At 45.0% G+C, this 20,475-nt stretch overlaps 1 protein-coding gene across 1 annotated transcript in view; it reads right to left on the bottom strand.

Annotated features, from left to right (window-relative positions):
* Positions 1–15,140, bottom strand: part of EPB41L3 (erythrocyte membrane protein band 4.1 like 3) — a 140,282-nt gene extending 125,142 nt beyond the window's left edge. The window contains exon 1 of the mRNA XM_059490212.1: positions 14,970–15,140. The gene's annotated coding sequence lies outside the window, so the exon portion shown is untranslated. The remainder of the gene's footprint in view (positions 1–14,969) is intronic.
* Between the last annotated feature and the right edge of the window lie 5,335 nt (positions 15,141–20,475).

Raw genomic sequence — 20,475 nt, 5'->3', positions numbered from 1 at the left:
ATTTTATATTTAAAAAAAACTCAACAAGATAACAAAATGTTGGTTTGTTTTGTTCTTTTCTTACAGAAGACAGCATTTAATAGTAAAAGAAATCCAGATGTCTACTCCAATGTCATTATCTCTTGTGAGGCTGAGAGACCAAGTTTATACCTACAGGGGAAGTGTAGAGGTTGCCAAGTACACCAATGTCTCAAAAGCTTAAACAAAAAAAAAAAAACAAAAACAAAAGCAAAAACAAAACAATGACCAAAAAAACCCAAAACAATAAAACAAAAAAGAAGGCAACAAAAGCAACAACAACAACAAAGGATGAGCTGTCAAGAAAGTGTGTGTATGTACACATACTTAAGCCCCCATTCTACAGCTTCTGGCTGCCTTCCTCAGCCAAATGAAAGCAGCACAGCCCAACACTGGGAGGCTCCAGGGCTTGGCAGTGATGCCCCATGCCCAGGGGGTTTCATCACCCTCATCCCATTTCCATGGCTGTCCTCTTCAGCTCCGATCCTTCCCCCAGCACTGCAGACACGTGGGCAGCCCAGCACCACACCACAACAGCTTCCCATTTTCACCCCATGGCCAAGGCACCATCTCGCCACTCCCTCCTGGCACCAGATGTTTCCCATTAACTTCGTCCGCACTCGGCTCACAAGTGTCAAGTGAAAAGCCCAGACCCCAAATATTTTACAGATGAAACAACAGCAGGCTCTTTGCCAATGACTCAGGCCTGGATCCCAGCCCCTGCTCCACACTTCTCAGGCAAGTGGCAGAAAACGAGCCAAGAGCTGTCTGGGGATTTGCGTGGGGGATCTCCTCCACCTGGCAGGGGCAGGCAGCTCTGCAGCCACAGTGTGAGCAACACCAGGGCAGCACCCACAGCCCCAGGGTGTCTTTGAGGAAGGGCAGGGGTCTGCAACACCCCCGTGCAGGCAGGCAGGGAGGGGTGGTGGCTCAGGCTGCTTCAGTCACATTCAGCCCAGCCATGGTGCCCACCTGCCTCTTTCCTCATCAGTCTCACAGTGCTGCAAAGTGCCAGAGTCTCAGGGTAAAAGCTTGTTTAAGTGGCCCCAAATGTCCCTTTAAGGAGTGGGAAAAATCACAACCACACAAAACCCCACTGTAGTAATAATGAATCAGTTGTCAGACAGCGGAGGTTTTCCTCTCTGCAGGTTTGCTGTTGTGCCCTCTTGACCAAAATTCTGAGTTCCTGCAGTAAATCTGCATTCAGTCTTAAGTATTTAAAAACTTTCTCAAGTTGTTCCAGTTTCAAAAGAAAAAAAATCTTATTGGTGCTTCTTGTCTCTGTTTCACAGCATTTATTATCAGGTCACGGGAGACATGATAGATTAGCTACCAAATACTATTCTATTTAAGTTAAAAATAGTTCAGAATGTAATAAAATTTTTAATTAAAAAAATAGTATTTGAGGGAGGGTTAAATGTTACAAAAACTGAAATACTAAGAAAACTATAGAGGGTGGAATCCCACATGCTTCTTTATAGAAGCATTACATATTGGAAGATATTCTGTTGACTGGATATTAGTACCCAAAACACCTTTCAAAATTCATTACTTTGTAAAAGAACCCCATTAGTTTTCTAATTTTGATTTTATAGATGAGCAGGCTGGTTTCCAACATGCCACATCAAACACTGTGAGAGGAACTAACCACAAAATATTCCAGGATCATATCACTGCCATGTTGGTTTAATTTCTTTTTATCCATATTTCATAATAGAATTATTTTAGCTTCATGTGCACATGTAAAGAAGATGCAGTATTTCAGGTTCCATTCCCATACTGGCTGTACTGGAAAAAGTCTCATTCTAGATAATCATCAGCAAAAGCAATGCCTATCACAATTCCTCCTCTGTGTCCTTTCTCCACACTGCAAAGGCGTTTAAGAAAAGAAGCTGGAGTCTAATCTTTAAATTAAACACTAGATGGAGCCCACTTCCCAAGCCTGAAAAACGAAAGCTCTCCTTGCAGCAAACTCTTACAGCCTATTGCGATATCTGGTCATGCATAAACATGACAGGACTCAAACAGCTGCAGTGACTGTCCTTAATGCAAAAATATATACTGTCCAGCAATTGTATCTCTGCATAAAGGGACAGTCTTCAATACCAGGCAACTCCAAAGGGATTTTTATTCCTCTACAGATATAATAGTTTGGTGTAAAAGACCCACAATACTTGAAATAAATTAGGCACACATTAATTTTTGTAATATCATTTGATAAACATAATGCTGGGTTGAGAGAACTATGGCTGGGTCTCACATCTCTCTGTTTTGACAATAAACTGTACTGATTCCAACTGCATGAAAATTTTCCACATGTAAATTCAAATTAAATAGGAAGAATCCTTTTTCAGTTGGTTTGAATTAGCTCTAGCAGGAAGGCTCATTTGTGACAGTTGATAAAATGCCTCCTCTCTCAAATGAAACATACCACACATTCAACGAGAGATAAGCAAGCTTTGGTGTTAAAAATAGGACTCAACAACACCAAACCTCAGCACAACTATTCTGGTGAGAAAGAAAAAGAAGAAAAAGGAGCCAAGTTGCCAAGATCCAAACTGAGCAGCCTCACGGATACTGGATAAACCCACTTATCTCAGGCTCCACCACAAACAACTGCCAGTTCTGCAGAATTCTGGCCCCACTCTGGACTGGCCTCACAATGCAAAGGGCAGGCAGAAATTGCAGGCAGACAACCCTTGGCCCTTCCTCAGCTTATTGAAGGACACGCTTGCAGGAACAGCTGGGAGCCAAGCAGACAATAAAGTTGTGCAAAGCCTCAGACCAATTGCCAGCAGTGCAATTCTGCTGACAGCCAAGCTATCACTGATTGCTTTAGCCTTTGCTCAGTCCAGGCCACTGCCTTCACCTCATTCTGCTCCTAACTAACCTATGGTAATAGCTTCATGGAGGTTAAGATAAGCACAAAGGCAGTTATCTTTACCACTGAAAGCTACCTTTTGCTCACAGTGATCCATTCTTGTTCAAACAAAATTAACCACAGTAACCCTGCTTGCCTCAGGGCATTTTATAAACTGGCTGGGAGGAGAGACAAAGGGAAGTTATGACCTACCACCTACACAGATCCTAATGGCTACTTCCAGAAGGGCAAATACAGTATCTATGATGATCAGTGGAAGTTTTCTTTTTCCCTAAAGGGCCCTACTCACTCCTTATTCCTGTGAAAAGCCAACACAGAACATTTCCTTGGTCCCACATCCCTGTAGATGAAAGATGGTCTTTGGGTCTTTGCAGGTTAGTGCTGGGATGTTCTAAAAGCAAGCAAAGCTCTTCAAACATGAGACCTGCTGCTAGGAGATGGTGGCTTGTATTCCCCATCACACTGACAAGTGCCTGCTCGACCCCACAAAAAGCACACACGGGACAACGATCACATGTGTTTGTCAGAGCTGGGGCTTGTGAGCAAACATACTGCAGCCATAAAAGCAATGGGCTTTGCAGCTGCAGCAAGCACACAGCCTGCTCAAACATAGATACTTCAGTCTGTGAATATCCTCCTTCAGTCCTATTACCTTTGCCTCCCAGTACATTTAAGCTGGACACATATCTGGTCCCAGATGGGAAGATTGATTTGTGCCTTAGTTTTGTTTATTTTTTTTTAACAGTGGGTAAGCACCTAATAGCAAGCACCTAACGTTTCCTTTACAAGTAAATCTGAAAACAATTAGCAATTGTTTCACTCTTGACCTAAAACGATCTGGGAGAACACACACCCAGGTACTTCCACAAGCTTCTGGTTCAATAAAACAGGGACTTTATTAGCAGGAAGAATATCTCACCAACCACACAAATTAAATGTCAGCAAAAGGAGGAGACAATTGAAGTACCAGCCACAGTTGTAGGTTTGACTAAATAGCAATGTTTAACTACTTCCTTATCACAATCTTCCTATACAACTATAATTTAGGAACCTTTGCCACTGTAATTTCCCCTGCTTCATTTTCTTTACGGCTATGCTTTTATGTGTCAGACTAAATACTTGTTCATCAGCACTATTATCCATGCAACAGCTGAAAATAACCAGCTTTGGGAAAAACACAGAGAAGAACAAATACAAAGGCTTTGCATATGTATAAAAGAAATTAAAAGAAAAGGCAAATTACCCAGTGCAGTATCTGATGCTGCAGGGAAAGTGGACTCAAAGCCCCTACAGTTACACAAGTGTAACTCTGAAAACACTGTGCAGACACACGGAGCAGAGTGGTTACAGACGAGGTAAAGTTAAGCCTAAAATCTAAAGCTTTCAGTTTCTCACAGCAATAATCCTGATGGCCTTCAGTCTCAGAACATGAAAGGGATGAAACTCTAGCTGGGAGCTCACCCACTGACTGCATCCCATCACAGCTGGGGCATGACTGGCAAGAGTCAAAGTTCATTAAGTATGTGGATGGAAGCAGATGGAATAGTGGTTTAAAAAGTGCAAAAATAAGCAAAAACTTTTAAAATCCCATTTGGAATTACTAACTGTTGCTTTCCACATTCACCTGTGTTGCCTCCAAACACAAAGGAGTAAAGTTAATCTGTAGGTTAAACTAATGCCCTTCCAGTAGAACGAAAAATCTAGCAAAAAAACCTAAAAGCAGACATTTTTCTGTTTTCTTTCAAGTGTTTGCCAGACTAACTCAAATTTTGCAGGCCATCTTCCTGAAAACTCAGAGGAAAACACACTTGGAGGGTTGTGCAAACCATTAGCAGTGCTTTGGTCCTCCAAAGGCTCTGTGGTCATCTCTGACACATCCACACTCCTCTTTATGGGTTCACCTCTTTCACCCTGCAAGGTTGTGCCAGTACCTTGACCACTTTTCTCCCTCTCTACAGAAGCACTCTTTGGCTTCACATAACCACCCATAAGCACCTACATCACTTTGGGGAGCTGGCCCATGTTCAGTCTGATCAACCCATAGATTTTCATCCGCCTATTTGCACTCCCACAATTTTTGAAGGATTGCAAATATATATCAATCTCTAAAAAAAGAAAAAAAAACAAAAAACCAATCAGCTAAACAAAAAGTCCCTGAAAGATTGGAAGTCTTCTGCACGAAGAACTTTCTCCTGAAATCTCTTCCCACAAAGTGGTATGTTAACCAAAATAAACAAGAGTCAACTGATTATTTTCAAAATTTTAGAAATTAGTTATGCAACTACCATTGGCATAAAACAAAGAACATAGAGCTTCTTCAGAAACAGCAAGTGTCAGGTTTTAATTGCTTTGCTCAATTAAAAACTAAAAGCAACAAACCTTCACAGACAGCCCCAGCCAGCACTCCAGATGCTACATCCCTTTTCATCTTACAGCAGCCACCACCAGCTTGCTGTCATCACAACCTCCACCATGACCATGCCACTTGACTCTTCCAGTTTTACTCCTTTTCCCAACACAAAGATCCCTCTAAATTCAAGTGTTTTTTTTTAATGGATCACAAATTAGTTCAGGCTAGGAGCAGGCTCACAAGGTCCAGGTTTCTGCCCCAAGTAGGGCCAGCTGTGAGATCCAGCTCAGGGCTTTGTTCAGTGAGATCCTGAATACTCCCAACAATGGAGACTGTACAGCCTCCCCAGGCAACCTGTGCCCAGCTGCCTGTCCTCAGAATGAAAACACTTTATCCTTGCAACCAGTGTGAACTCCTCTCATTTCAACTGGTATCCACTGAGAAGAGCTTGCAATTATGTCACTCTTTCAGTGAAAAGAAAGCATTCCTTAAACTTTTAGCTCTGCTATTTATCTGTTTATGTAAAGTACGCTTTGCTCTGTGATTTAGATTGCTGTTTCAGATTTTAACTTTGCTAACAGCATTTGCCAAAAATTCAAATATAACCAAATCAGAGTGAAAGTGAAAAACAAATCTAAGAATAAAACTTGGGTAGAAAGCTCACCCATGTGATCACATCAAACTTTCCCTGATGTGCCATGGTGATGGCAGCACTTCAGCACTCATTACTGCATTTCCAGATATCGAAGAAGCATCTCTTTATATAGGTGCAACAAGAGAGCCAATTATTCATGCAGATTCCAAAATAGGCCAAAAAAGCAACATACATGCTGGAGCAAAGCTATGAGGAATGCAGTCTGCTAGTTCTCAGACTCAAAGAGCTTTGAGCAGTGTGTCCATCACAGTAAATATGCATTGCTTCCTGGCCCCAGAAGCTATTGCTCTCTCAGGCTCCTCAAGGCTCCTTAGCACATCAAAGGACAGCAATTTGAATCAGCAGTTGCCTTACAGACCTTACTGCTACTCAGTCACCAAATTACAGAGTACCAGTCGTGCAGAAGGCTTCTTAACCGCACTTTTAAGCCATGCAGCTGAGTGAAAGACATAACCAGAACTAAGAGCAAAGGTAAATGCAGCAGTGCAACAAATGTTCATCCTGCCTAAAAGGTCACATGATATGTGATTAATGCCATTATCCTCCAGGACTCTGGAAATTGCCCCTAGACAAGAGCTTCCCAGCATAAGCTATGGATCAATAAAAAGGATTAAGCAACAATACTTTAGAAATGATCAAAAGTAAACTATCAGGCTTCATCTCAAATTTTCTCTAAATCTGTCCCTGATAAGAGATTCTTAAGTTTGATGTCCATCTCTTGGTCTCAGGCTCTTTGCACCAGTGCAAGAACGCAGGTGACGCAGACTGCGCACACTCAAGAGACTGAAAAAGGAGGAGGAGAGGGAGAGAGAGCCAGTGTCAACCTTCCCCCCTCCCCCCGAAGGGATGTGTTCCAGCTAAACTCAGCCACAATCTGTCAGCCAGCAGCCAGTGCCAGCCCCACGCTCGCTCCCACGCCTTGCCCAGGACAGGGCCATCACCGCACCAGGAGCACTCGCCTCACCCTGGGATAGGACACACACATTTTGTCTTGTCCCTCAAAACTTAAGGCTGTGTATAAGCAAGGCTGTCACCACACAAGTGAGAGGTGAAGCAAGTTGTTTTCCCTAATTAAACCTATTAGTAGTAACGAGTCACTCCTGCTAGATCTAAATAGCTCAGAGATAAATCCCAAGGCTGCTAAGCTGCCAACCTCCCCTCGGTGCTCAGAGGCAGCTTTTTTACTCCTACAGACAACACTGGGTAAATACTACCACCTCCAGCCATGCTTCTGGAGCAGATCTCCAGGTTGATATATTCAAAGCAAATGTTTTCCCTGCAGCTGTCCAGTCACCTTTATTGAAAGCCCAAAGTGCCAAAACCTCCTCCTCAGGGAGCAACAGCAGGTGCCCCCAGAAGAATATTCTGCAGTTCTGCACACAAGGAAAGAGTGTGACCCTGACAGAGCTTTGTGCTTTTTTAATTTTCAAAAAAGAAACCTCACCAGAGACTACTTGGGATGGAAGACCTTTTCATGGAAAATTCTTCTACAATATTTAATACAAACACATCACCAACACATCATCTCTTAACAGCTCACACCACAGGCAACACCAGTATTAGGAACAGTAAGGAAAACAACACAGTGCTTTTCTAAAAAGCCATCCAATGAATCTTCTGTCTGAACTGTTTGCAGAAACAACTGAATAAGACAGAAAAGAAAAATTAAAATGTTCTAAGCTGTTGCTTCACAGCATGTCTTACAGAAAAGTAATTTAAAAGTTATTATGAAGACAATAACACTCAATCTCATAACATGACACTATTTCAAATTAATCCAGAGCATGTTAATTCTTCCACCTTTGCCAGTGATAAAATAGAATAAGGAAAGAAATAACCCACTCCATCAAAAATAATTTGAAATTTAGTAAGCTTTACCTGTTGCATTGATAAAACCAACACTGCAAAAACAGCCTTAGCTTTCACCAAGCACAACTTCCAATACATAACATCCTTCATCTTTATCCCAAGCAAGTAGAAGTAAGTGAAACTCATTTTGCAGACTCACCAAAATTATCCATATTCCAGGAGGCAGCCGTTCATCCAGTTTACGAAGTCCATGGTTTCAGCACAGTCATAGCCATCAGCAGGAAAATGAAGAGAAAAAGAAGGAAAAAAAAAATCCTCTTGAGATTCAATGAACAAATACAACTCTACTGCTTACTGTTACTACTGAACATAAACAACACTCCACTCTCCAATTTACTCTACAAAGAAATAAAAGACCCCACAATATCAATGTTAATAAAAAAAATAATAATTACAGTCTAACAAAGATCTGCCAAGGCTGACCTCAGAAGGAACAGTTTGTGAGGGGGGAAAATGTCTTTTTAAGAAAAAAAAAACACAACCTTCCACTGTACTTCCCCCATCAGGCAGTAACAGGTGTGCACTATCACAAACAGAAAAAGGTATATTATTTTCTCTTATACTGCTGACATTTTGAAATCCTTGATGAGGAGATGTAACACTTGGCAAGGAAGGAAGGCAAAGCCACCACAGTGACTGCTCAGTTTCAGAATCCTCAGTCAAGGATGGGGGATTGGTAATTTATTCTTTGCAATTAAGGAGGCCTGCAGCGTACCCCACAGCTGAGTATCTATGCACTATTACACATCTGCAAACCATCAAGAACACCCAAGCTGAAACAACTTTTTTTTTTTTCAATTTGGACTTTGAACAGTGTCTGAGTGACCAAACTCAGTGTGTGCCACTTCTCTCCTACTAATAAAAACCCAAGAAAGAATTTTACAGCTTTCCTAGGCTCAGCATTGATTTCTTTTGGCAACTGTTCCAAAACAGTCGACCAATTTAGTGTTTGGGTTTTTTTTGCTTTTCTGTTCAGTTGGGGTTTTTTTTTTTAATTATTAATCCTTTGGAGACAAAATGCTTCAAAGAGATCAGTATAAAATGCCAATTGCTATGGGTTAACCTAAACAAACTGCATGTGTGTATGTAAGGGCAGACAAAGGCATGCTCTACTTTTGACTGGAGAAATCAATTGTATGTGCAAGTTCAGGAAGTGCACAAGTCCTGAGCATAGAGGAGCAGGCAAGGAGTGTGCTGAAACCTGTGGTGGAAGGAAAGAAGGCAGTGAAGGAGATGCTGTCATCATCTCCCAGCAGTTCTGTGACCATCAGACTGATCACCAGGACAAGGCTGAAAAGATGTCAAAAAGCCAAAGGCCATTGCAAAGTCCCTTCCAACAGATTGGGATATATCTTCTCAGTTCACATGTTTCAACCATCCAAATTCTCCAAACCAACTGTTCTCAGGAATAGTCACCCTCACAACTCAATGCTCTTCAGCTGGGTCCCAGTAAAGGGACTTTCATTTTCACCTCCACAAATCTCAAGAAAACTCAGGAGGGCAGTGAGCCACCAGCACAGCCCCTGATGCGGTTTCTATTTGATCTCTGCAGAAACTATGCCTTATGAAGGCAAATTTATCTCTTGGTGTCAAAAAAACCCAAAAAAAAACAAAAAAAAAAACCCCAAAAAACCCAACAAAACAAACCTGGCACAAGCAAGTAATTTGCAGCTCCCCCCTACTCCATGGATAATGGCTGATGAGTTACCTCCTCCTCAGCCTTCACGGCCCATTAGTAAGACAGCACGAAAGGCTGCAGAAAAAGGAAGATGATTGCTCACATATTTACCACTTTGCTGGCAAACAACTTTTTGTTATTGTTGTTGCTGTTTTTGTAGGAGTGATTTTACAGTAGAAGCCTTTCCAGTGGCTTCATGTGAAAAATATTGGAGGGGAAAGGGAAAAGGGATTGTAAAAGATTTGCCTTCATTTCTGATTTCTCTTGTCAGGCTTGTGTACCCCAGTCCTTCCCCAGAGCTGCAACCATGCCCCATTACTGTCAGTGTGACTGTAGCTACAGATTGCCCTCGAGATATTACCTGTCTTTTACCCCTGCAAGGTAAGCTGAAATTACTGGGAGAACATTTTCATTGGAGCAGACACCACTCCAAGGTACTCCCAAAGACTGTAAAGGCCATTGAGTCCCCTGACTGGACACAAGACTTCATATTAAGGAAAGTGAGATTTTGATGGTGGCATGGAGCAAGCACAACATTAACAAATTTATCAGGATATGAGAGGTCACATGAAAGCAGATGTTGAGTAGGTGGGAGTGGCGGGAAACATGGTGCGCAAAAACACGAGGAAGGAACAAAACAAAAATGTATGGATGACTCAGAGCTGGCAGAATTCGTGCAGGAGAGCTGCTGAACTGGTTTATTTAGAACGGGGAGGAGACAGGAGAGCAGCAGCCCATTGACCATACTGCAGATACACTTCTGAGTGAAAACAAGAGGTGGTTGTTGAAGTTTGACACGTTATAAGGGGCAGAGCTCCATTATCAGCTCAGAAGGTTTGTGGGGGAAAAAAAGGTCACAATATGCCATAATGGAATGGATGAATGAATGTAAATTGCCTTGAGAATTGCAGCAGTATCCACTGCCTACACCACATGCCAGTTGCTCGGGTCAGGGGGAGGAAAGATACATCAGAGCAAGACCACGGGGACATTCTGAATTTCCCGTGTTCCTCTTCACATACTATTTTTGCATGACACTGGTTATGAAACTGAAAACGTTGGTTCAGCTTCAGGCAGCAATTTTAGGGTCAATTGCTTCTTCACCAGACACTGAAATCACAATTTGTCAAGCATCAAATTAACTGTGAACATTTTAGGGGACAGTGAACTTGAGTTATGCGTTATTATTGGGTCCCCTTCCTCAAAAGCCTATCTCGTAATCCCTCTTGATATGGCAGGTGCTTTTTTTTTTTGCTAGAATCACACTTTAAGATGAACTCTGCAATATTACACTACCTGCTTTTTGCTCCATCAACTCATTTCTGACTGCTATGCACTCTTGAAAGTACAGATCTCAAGTGGTGGAATACACTTTCAAAACCATGTGAAGCGTTTTATCAATTTATCACAAGAGTACATCAATATAGGTTTTCCAGCTGAAAGCATTTAAAAGTTTTCAGAAAACTTTTATAGTTCAGCTTGGACCCACTCCTTATCCACAGACAGGGTAAAAGGCTCATCTGGCACCAGCACACCACAAAATCAGTAAGCAATAAAGTCTTAATGAGGTCCAACAAAGCCCCAGTACCCAGGGCTGTGCATCTCTCCCTAACATTGTCAGCACAACACAGAACAACTACAAGCCTTGGTGCTGCAACTGATGTCATTCAGTATTCAGCTGAATCAAACTGGTGTTTAAGCATCATTCCAGGCAATGCCCCAGCAGGCTAGGAGAGATGGAAGACAGTGGAAATTGGAAAGTCATTGCTGGGAATTATGTCAGATTTGTATTTATTGTGTCATCTTCAGTGGCAATTCTGGGTCAGAATCAAACTTTCATATTTTACTCTTACATGCAAGCACATTCTAATGAGAGTGAATATGAAAAATGTATTCTTTAAAATGGAAAAAAAAAAGTCCATCAATATTCCGCAAGTCCTATAGGTCTGCAGGTAATTTAAATGAGAAATGATATTTTGTATCCAGGTGGGATGCTCATAAATCTTTTGGACATATGTGAGTTAAGATGAAGAAAAATATGAAATCAGCAGTGCTGTGAAAATTCTACATTTAAGTGATACGTTACAAAGTTGAGTTTGGTTTGTTTGGCCTCCATTTCAGTTCTACCTTGCCAGCCTGGGATCTGACCATTGAGGTGCTTGTGAAAGCTGAACCACACCATGAGCTATGCAGCTGAAAATTCCTACTTGCCTTCAGTAAAACAAAGGCAGCACTAAATATCAGCTCTATCAACATTTCCCCTTTACCCCTGAAATACAAAGCCCAGGTGCTGTTTGAGTGTCACCAAACACAAGCTGTGCTAAGTCCTCAGAAGGTGAGGAACTTCGGGTCTGCCTTAGCAAGGTTTCGTAGTTTCACCCAAGAACACGTGTGTGGAAAAGCTGTACACCTGCATGCAAATAAACGTACATACGTACATACGTAACCACAGCATGTGTATGTAAACACAAATGCATCATGCATATGTATAATTACGTGTATGTATATATATAACGATGTATGTATAATTGGTACCGAGTGCTCAGCACCCAGCAGGTGGCACTCACACCCTGAGCTCCCGAGGCTGGAGTGCCGTGGGAGGCTGGCACTCCTCGCTGCTCTACAGGAGGCACCACCTCACTGAGGTAAAGCCACCATGGGCACAAAAGCACTCACCATCCTTTTGCAAGGCCTGATGTGTCGATTCCAGCATCTGGGCCAAAATCCCATTTAACTTACTGGCCAGGCACCCCCTCCATTAATTCCCCCTGCAGCTGCAAGGCTCCCCCTCGACTGCTGCTGATTCTCAAGTGCTCTTGCAGCCTTTCCAGAGGAGCAGCATTTTGGGGACTGAAAGGGTCCTGGAATATTTTCCACATAGAAGCTTCACATTATGACATCAAGAACAATACAGCTAAATGTAAAGCTTCCTTCAGACTTCATCACTTCTTTTTTCCATTTGACACACCCAACTAGTTTTCAATTAGTCCCACTAATAATTTGGGCTTTTGAAGATCTTATGAATGAGCAAATCAGAATTGGCAGAGGAAATGCTGTTTTCCTTTGATTAAAATTAAAGACTTGTTTTCACCCTAGACTTAAGTATCACTATCATATGTACATTCTTAATACACCTCCTTCTAAAGCCGAGTGGTGCTTCAACTTCAGCTGAGTGGGTTTGTTTTTAAAAAAATATTTTCCTTTCCAATTCAATATTCCACTCATCTCCCTTCCTTCTCAAAAAAAAAAAAAAAAAAAATTAAAAAAACCAAAAAAAAAAAAAAAAAAAACAAAACCAAAAAAATCAGTTTAGAAGCATCAATTTGAAAACATCAGCTCTTTGTGGAGCAGTGCTGTTCCCTGTTAAGAGAATGCTTCGTGTCAGATTGAAAGATACCTTTCCAAGGTCATTTCATGTTCCAATGGGTTTGTTATGAAGTTGTGGAATGGCAGATAAGGTTGCATGAGATAGTAAAGTGCCTTCCTAAGCTAGTTCTGGGCAGTAATGTGCAACCAATATTTGAGCAAGGGACTTCAAGAAACTTCATATGCTGAAATAAATGCTGCTGCAGGAAGGACAGAAGTAGTACTGAGATAGTGATAATCTGTTTCTCAATAAAAAAAAAAAAAAAAGGCCATTTTCTTGGCAAGTTTGCACAAACTGCACACGTTTGTGGCACTTGGCAAAGGTTGGATGCTTCTAGGAACATTGGGGGGTATCTCTTCAGCAAGTTAAAATACCCAACCCTGTGTCATAATGAAGATTTGATGCTAAAAAAATGCTCAATTCAGAATCAATAGTGATGCCTTCAAATTGCAAGAACAAGGATACAAGAGCAGCTCCCTATTAAGTACAAGGACCAATAATTTGCAAGGTTAAAAAAGGGGGACGAAAAAAATAAAAGCTGCATATCTAAGAACAGTTCTTTGAAAGTCTTGTAGTTACAAGTGTGAGGAATGATGATCCAGTATTTTTAGACTGCTTCTAACAGATCCCGAAAATGGAGGAAACCATAAAACAGTATCCTCTTAGCAAGCTTTTAATACTGCCTGAGCCTATCCCAAACTCTGAAAGAAGGTAGGCATCTGGCAGCACACTGAATTGCGTGCCACCATTTCAGCCATCATACTAGGGACTAAATCCTTCCCTGGAAGTAACAGAGGAACAAACATGCAAACTCCACAGAGAAGCGAGGGAAAAGATCCTCCTCACAAATGGTTAGCTACATCTTAACGTGGTTTCGAGCTTGATGAAGGATGACCCGTTTGGAATACAAAAATACAAGTACTTGGCATCGAAACAGCCCTAACAAAAGGGCAGGGGAGCCTGAGGGGGTGTTTTTCAAGTCCCAAATGAGCATTTTGGGGGGGGGGGGTCTAACAGCCTGACAGGAAAAAGATTAGAAAAATGGCCACCCAGCACTGAACTATGCACAAAATGCAGAGTTTCGGCGCTTCCAGTTCTGCATTGCACCCTGCGCTCCCAGCCCCCCGCATTCCCACAGGCTCCCAAACGCCCCCTGCTCCCCCTCCGCTGTCCGCTGCCGGGGGGCGGGGGGGCCACGGTCCCTCGGCGCTATCTGCAGTCACCCCGGGGCTCCATTACTACTACTTTTCATTTTCCTGCTAGTATCACTTTTCTAATGAATTGCTGTTACTACAGAAATGTAAATGTCACCAGCTGAGTAGTTCGGGTTTTTTTTTTAAACATCCGAAAAGGTAGGGAAAAGGGGGAGGGGAGGTGGGGAACACCTCATTAATACCCACTACTAAACATTTTTTAACGCTAAAGCAGCGCCGACCCCGCCGCCCGCAGAACCTTGCGGCTTCATCACCGCTGGCCCCGAGCCCCAGAAGGGGTTTCAGCGCCTCATCGGCCCCGGCTGGGCTGAGCAGCGATGCTCCCCCGGCCGCGCTCCGGCTTGCGCAGCCCCCGCAGCCCACCCCCGCCCCCGCCGCACCGCGCGGAACTTCGCGGGCGCCGCCGCGTCCCAGCCCGCGCTGCTCTTCTGCGGGAGATGCTGCGCTCCGCGGAGGGCAGAGCGGCGGGAAGGGCGGCTGAGGGACAGGGTCCGGCAGGAGCCATAGCCCGCCTGCGGCACTCCGCACCGCACCGCGCATCCCGCGCCGCACCGCGGGCAGAAAGTCCGCCCCGCCACCGGAGCGGGGGCAAACCTTGCCCGGGGACCCCCGAAACGACCCACGGCGAGGACGAGCGGGGACACGGGACTGCCAAAAGGAGAAGCGCGGAGAGGAGAATGGGAAGAGGCGAAGAGACGCCCCCGCGCCGCAGCCCCGCCGGCCCAGCCCTCCCTCCCCGCGCAGCGGCGCGGAGCGATGCGCAGCAGCAGCGCGCCCCGCGGGGGCAGCGCAGCCCCTCGGCCCTCCCCGCTGACCTCAAGCCAAGGACAGCCCGGCGGTCCCGCTGCGCATCGCCACCCGCGGGCCCCGCCGAGCGCAGCCAGGCCGGGGCGGCAGCAAGGGCGGCCGGGGGAGCGAGGGGAGCGGGGCTCCTCACCTGAGCCTGTCCCGGGAGGTGCTCTCCGCCGCGGCCGCGGGAGGGACGCGGCTCCTGCCTCTCTCCGCAAAGAAGGCTATCCCGGACAGCTCCGGCCCGGCGAAGTTACGCGCCGTCGCGGAGCCGGGCTCCCACCTGCAGCGCCCGTCACACTCCGGCAGCCGGCTCGGCTCGGCACCGCACGGCTCGGCTCGGCCCGCCCCCCTCCTCCCCATTGGAGCCGCCGCCGCCCCGCCTCCGCCCGCCCGCCCGGAGCGCCCGCGGGGGCGGCGGTGGGCAGCGCTGCGGGACACTCCTGCCGCGGAGCTGGCGGCCGGGGCAGGTGAGGAGTCGAGCGAGGCAGCGGCTCCTCTTGCCATCTTGCCACCCCACCGTGGTCCCTGGTTTGGCTTGGGTTTTTTGGGTTTTTTTGTGGGTTTTTTTTCTTTTCTGTGGGAAGAAGGAAAGTACTAAAAGCGGGTCCGTGAGGTTGCTTTATGCCGATGTTCCGTGCTGTTAGGTTTACGCGGAGCTCGTCGCCGCAGCAGCCGCTGAGAGGCTTTGATGCAGGCGCTGCCGCCCGGTCCGAACCATCTGAACATGGTTACTAATGCCCCGAGCAGGCAGCGGCAGCTCAGGCAGGGTGTCATCGGGTGAGTAGTCCGTGACAGATCCAGGGAAACCACAAACTTCCGTGCAACAGCTAGAGGATAGGGCCAGTTGGGCTTCCCGAGGGTTTCCCTAGCAATGCTGCCTGCAAAAAAAAACCCTCAGCACCTCATCCTTTCAGTCTGTTTTTTCTATTTAAATTATAGGTAGCCCCTTCACGAGTGCACTCTAGACACATAGAAGGACAGCATTTGGGAGCTGTGGGGCAGAAACAAGAATGAAGCTGCACTGGCACAGGAGTTTGAAAAAGCAGTTTCCAAACAGTGGAAATTCCCCTTTAGATTTGGGAGCAACCACCCTGAAATTGTGGGGAAGTGCGGTTGCAGTTCCTGGGAACACAGCTGTCACAAGATGGAAAATTTTCAGCCACATTTGAGGTGATGGGAATACCCATAGTGTAGTGAGAATTTCCTGGACCAAAGCATACGGAGGAAGAACCAGAACCACTCTCAGCTGATTTGTCTTGGCAAAATGGTAGTGAGAAGTCCCTCCAGACGAGCGGAAGACTGTTCCCAGACCAGGAGCTTTGGGTGTCATGCCTAAGTCATTAACACCAAGATTATACCTGACCCTGCCAAGGTTTGTAAATCACGCCGAGGCTGACTTATCCTCCGTGGGAGGCAGCCAGAATTGCTGCATTTAGAAAGCCTGCTGACTACACAGTGCCCAGCAAATCCCTCTGCTCTGCTCGGCAGCAGGGAAGGCCGTCTCCCTTCCCAGAGGCGGCAAGTGACAGGGCAGGGAGGGCTGTGTCCCAAAGGCCACAGTGCAAGGCGGCCATAGGAAGGGCTGTGGCGTCCCTTGGCTTCCAGCCAGTGTCACCTCTGCCTGAAGTTTGCCCACAGTGCAAATAATTGCTGAGATCCATCACATGTAGTCTTAAGAGTTCAAAGGATACCCGTGGGGGAGATTTCCTTGGGAGGCGGGGCATGGTGTGCCAGCTTCCAGTGGCAAAGGTTGAAGTTCCAATGGGGAAAGTTTTGTTCAGCACATGAGATAATTTTCTCTGATAAGTTATGCTTAGGTCGGCTCAGAGGGAACATCCTGCTATTGAAGGGAGTTGTGTGGCAAGCAAATTTCCCGGTGCCTGCATTTGTGGTTTTTTGGTCTTTTACAGCTTTGCAAATTGATATGCAAGAGGTGCACAGGACGAGGTGAGTGACTTGGGACATGACCCGGCCGATGCATCAGCAGGAATCCAGTGATGTCAGCAGAGACACGGCTCCAGCGTGTGGGAGAGTGTGGGCCAGGCTGCCCAGCAGGAGCAGGGCTGCCAGGCAAGCAGTGAAGCTGTGAGCAGGAAAGTGGCATTGCCATGCCCCACAGATTTCCACTGGTTATTGTGGAATGGACTGACAGTGCACCCCACACTATAAGGGTCGAGGTGGGCTCTAGGAATGAGCCACATGTGTAGAACAAGTGTGTGCTAGGTGACAAAGTGAGTGAGTGCTAGGTTTTGGAAGGCTCCTGGGGAAGCTGGTGCTTTGCCAAGGTGGCAGCAGGTACCTGGGGCTTTTTAGGGCAACTGGGTTCAGGTAATTCATAAGCGATCACCCAGCCCTGGGACAAAATGGCTGAAGCGTATTTTATTCTGCTGATGTGGAAAAGGCCACGCCAGTCCCTGTTGGAGAGGCATTAATTAAAGGAACTAATGGCGAGTTCCTAAAATATCTATCAGAGTGATCAGGATGTCTGCTGAGAGAAATCTGACTTGCTGGGCTTCAAGTTGTGCCAAGCCATTGTGTTCATCAGGAAATGAGGGTGTTCTGGGGCAGGTAAAACAGAAATAAATCACGCTGACCCGCCGCTGGTGCTTTCTGCTCCTATCTCCAAAGCCAGGTTTCAGGAGGTGGCTTACATACATTTGTTACATCGTTACTTAATAGGATGTAACGGCTCTAAGCCTTTTCTTTTTTTTTTCTTTCTTTTTTTTTTTTTAAATTGTTGTTGGTGCTTTTAGCACACTGTATGGGAGTCTCTGCTTACTAAAATTACCATCCTAAGCACCCCTTTCTGAAACTCCCCTGCCAAGTTTTCCCTGCAAAGTCTGCATTAGAGGAATGTTAATCTGATTTACAGTAACCTGACATGACAACTTGTGGTAATAGGTGATAAAAAGTTGAATCCTTGCGACGGAGAGGACGTTCATCTGTGACTGTGATATGAACACGAGATATCCCAGGGGGCTGGCTCAGGAGAACACAGATCCTGTGAGCACAGAGTGATGAATGAAGGGAAGAATTTGCAGCATCACTCGAAAGAGCCATTTACACCAGAGAGCATCATTATTTCCACACATTTCAGCAGTTCCCAGTGTGGGCTGGCCTCATATATCCAAACTTTTATAGGCCCTCTGTATTATTTGTGTGGCAGAAGTGGACTTTTTACTTTAAATGAACCCAATTAATAATGCTTCATCTGCCACTGCTTATTAACACGCTTCCAGGAAATCAAGTGGTGGGAGAGGGATTGGCAGCAGCTGAACTTCATAGTCTGAAGGAGGAGTCCAACATTTTCCTGAGATCTATGCTCTGAGGTTGAGGCCAGAGGTGCAGATTTGCAATTAAGTTTAGGTTGACACAAAAGTGGTAATGAATACTATAGTAATATACCATGCAGATGGTGTTTTCTTTGCAAAAAGACCTTCCTGAAACGTCTCTGCATCCCCACCATCCCTGGCACATCAGCTGGTAGCACTGGCTCTTGGCATTCTCTGGCCCCAGGCACATCCTGCAGACCTTCCACCATGGCACCAATCCTCAGTGCTGTGCCATGGCAACATGTTCCTGAAAAGTATCCTGGTGTGACAGCTCACCTGCTTGCAGCAAAATCCATGAGCACTTGTTTAAATGCTCCATTTCCAGTAAAGGAAACTCTACACCACAGAAGCTGCTTTGTCCCTGCCTGGTCATTTTAAACTGGGGTTTGTTAGAGGGACCAGGGCAGTGTTTGTTAAAATTTGCCAGTCCTGGAGGATTGCTTTCAAACTGGAGAACATTATTACCTGAGATTAGAGCTATCCCCAGCTTTATTTTTGTACCATCATCAGCACATGCGATGTTTAAAAACAAAAAGACAGGAAGAGGCAGCATCCCTTCCTCAGCTAATACAGGGTTTGGTGACTGAAAGAGATTTATTGAAATCAATGTGCACTTTACCATCGATTTCTTTGTGCAGTGAGGCCTCCTTTAAAGCTTGTCAGCTTTTCCTTGTAAAGCTGAAATGAGACTAACATGATGTATCAACAGTGAGTAGTGTGAAGTGATACTTCTTTTTCTCTCTTTTTCTCTCTCTCTCTTTCTCTCTCCAGGCTTCTGAGACATCACAAAATAACTTTTATTTAAACATGTATTTATCACATTTACTTAAGTTGTCCAAACTGCCTAAAAAAATAAAAGCTGAATGCAAAATTCAATTTAGCATTGGCAGGGGACTTGACCAGATGATCTAACTGGTCGTTTATTGCTAGCTATGACTATAATTGCATGTCCTCATCAGGCTGTTTAAAATTTTAAATTCAACCCACGCCATATTTTTATTCAGTGAAAGGAATTTACTTTAGCATCATTTTTTGCCCATGTCAGGAGAGCAATTTTTCACTGATGATAAGAAAATGCCACTTTTTGTTTTAAAATTGCAAATGAAAAAGCCATTTCTATGTCTCCCGAGGTTTTATTTATTGATTGTCTTATTATTTAGTGAATAATTGCAATTAATTTTATAATAATAACAATCTGTAGTGCACATCTATTGAATTGCACAGAAGAGACTTTAAATAAACTATTGTGAATTATGATTTTGTCATAATGTCATGAAATGCTGCTTTTTCAGGCTCCATAGCTTGACCCCTAAAACAAATAGCATGAAATACATTATTTGTCATTTTAAGGGGACTGACAGGCTTCTGCTATGAGGTGACCTGCACAGTGGCTGAAGGGGGAGCAGTGGACATTGTTTACCCTGAAACATTTCAAGGCAAGAAAGGCATTTGACATTATTTCCTGTCAGACCCTCATAAATAAGCTGTCAATATATATGTTAGGTAAAAGGACAGTGGGGTGGGCTGAAAACTGCCTGAATGACCAGGTCCAGAGTGTTGTGGTTGATGGCAGTAGGTCCATTGAGTTGAGGACAAGTTGAGGACAAGTCCCTAGCAAACAAAGGGCTCAATGTTGGGGGCCAGTACCTTGTAACCTCTTCATTAATGATTGGGATGATGGGGCAGAATACAGCTTTGAAGATGAGACAAAACTGGGAGGAGTGGCAGATACACCAGAAGGTAGTGTGGCCATCCAGAGGGACTTTGAGAGGCTGGAGAAATGGGCAGGTAAGAATCTCATATACTGCAATAAAAAGAAATTGCAAAGTGTAACTAGAGAGGATCAACCCCAAGCACCAGTACAGGCTTGGGGTTGATCAGCTGGATCAGCCTGAGGGTTCTGATGGGCCTGGAGGTGCTGATGTGTGAGCAGCTGATCCCCAGCCATGATGTCACCTTCACTGCAGCAACTGGCCCTTGCTGCAGAGATGGTCAGTGGCACCTTGGGCTGCACGATGAGGCATGTAGCCAACAGGTCAAAGGTGGTGATCCTTCCCCTCTGGCCAGCACTGGTGAGGCCACAGCTGAGGTCCTGGGACAAGCTCTGGGCTCCCCAGAACAGAACAGATACAGAGGTACTGCAGAGAGGTCCAGCTAATGGCCCTAGAGATCATTAATGCATCTGAGTTTCTGAGGTGGGAGGAGAGGCTCAGGGAGCAGAGACTGCTCATTCTGGTGAAGAGAAAGGGCATCTTACATATGTGTTTCAATGCCTGATGGGTAGGAACCAAGATGAGACAGACAGACTCTCTTCAGTGA

Source organism: Ammospiza nelsoni, chromosome 1, assembly GCF_027579445.1.
Source record: "Ammospiza nelsoni isolate bAmmNel1 chromosome 1, bAmmNel1.pri, whole genome shotgun sequence".
NCBI classification, from domain to species: Eukaryota; Metazoa; Chordata; class Aves; order Passeriformes; family Passerellidae; genus Ammospiza; species Ammospiza nelsoni.
Note: the sequence above shows the minus strand (reverse complement) of the source record. Positions and strands in the feature narration are given on the sequence as shown.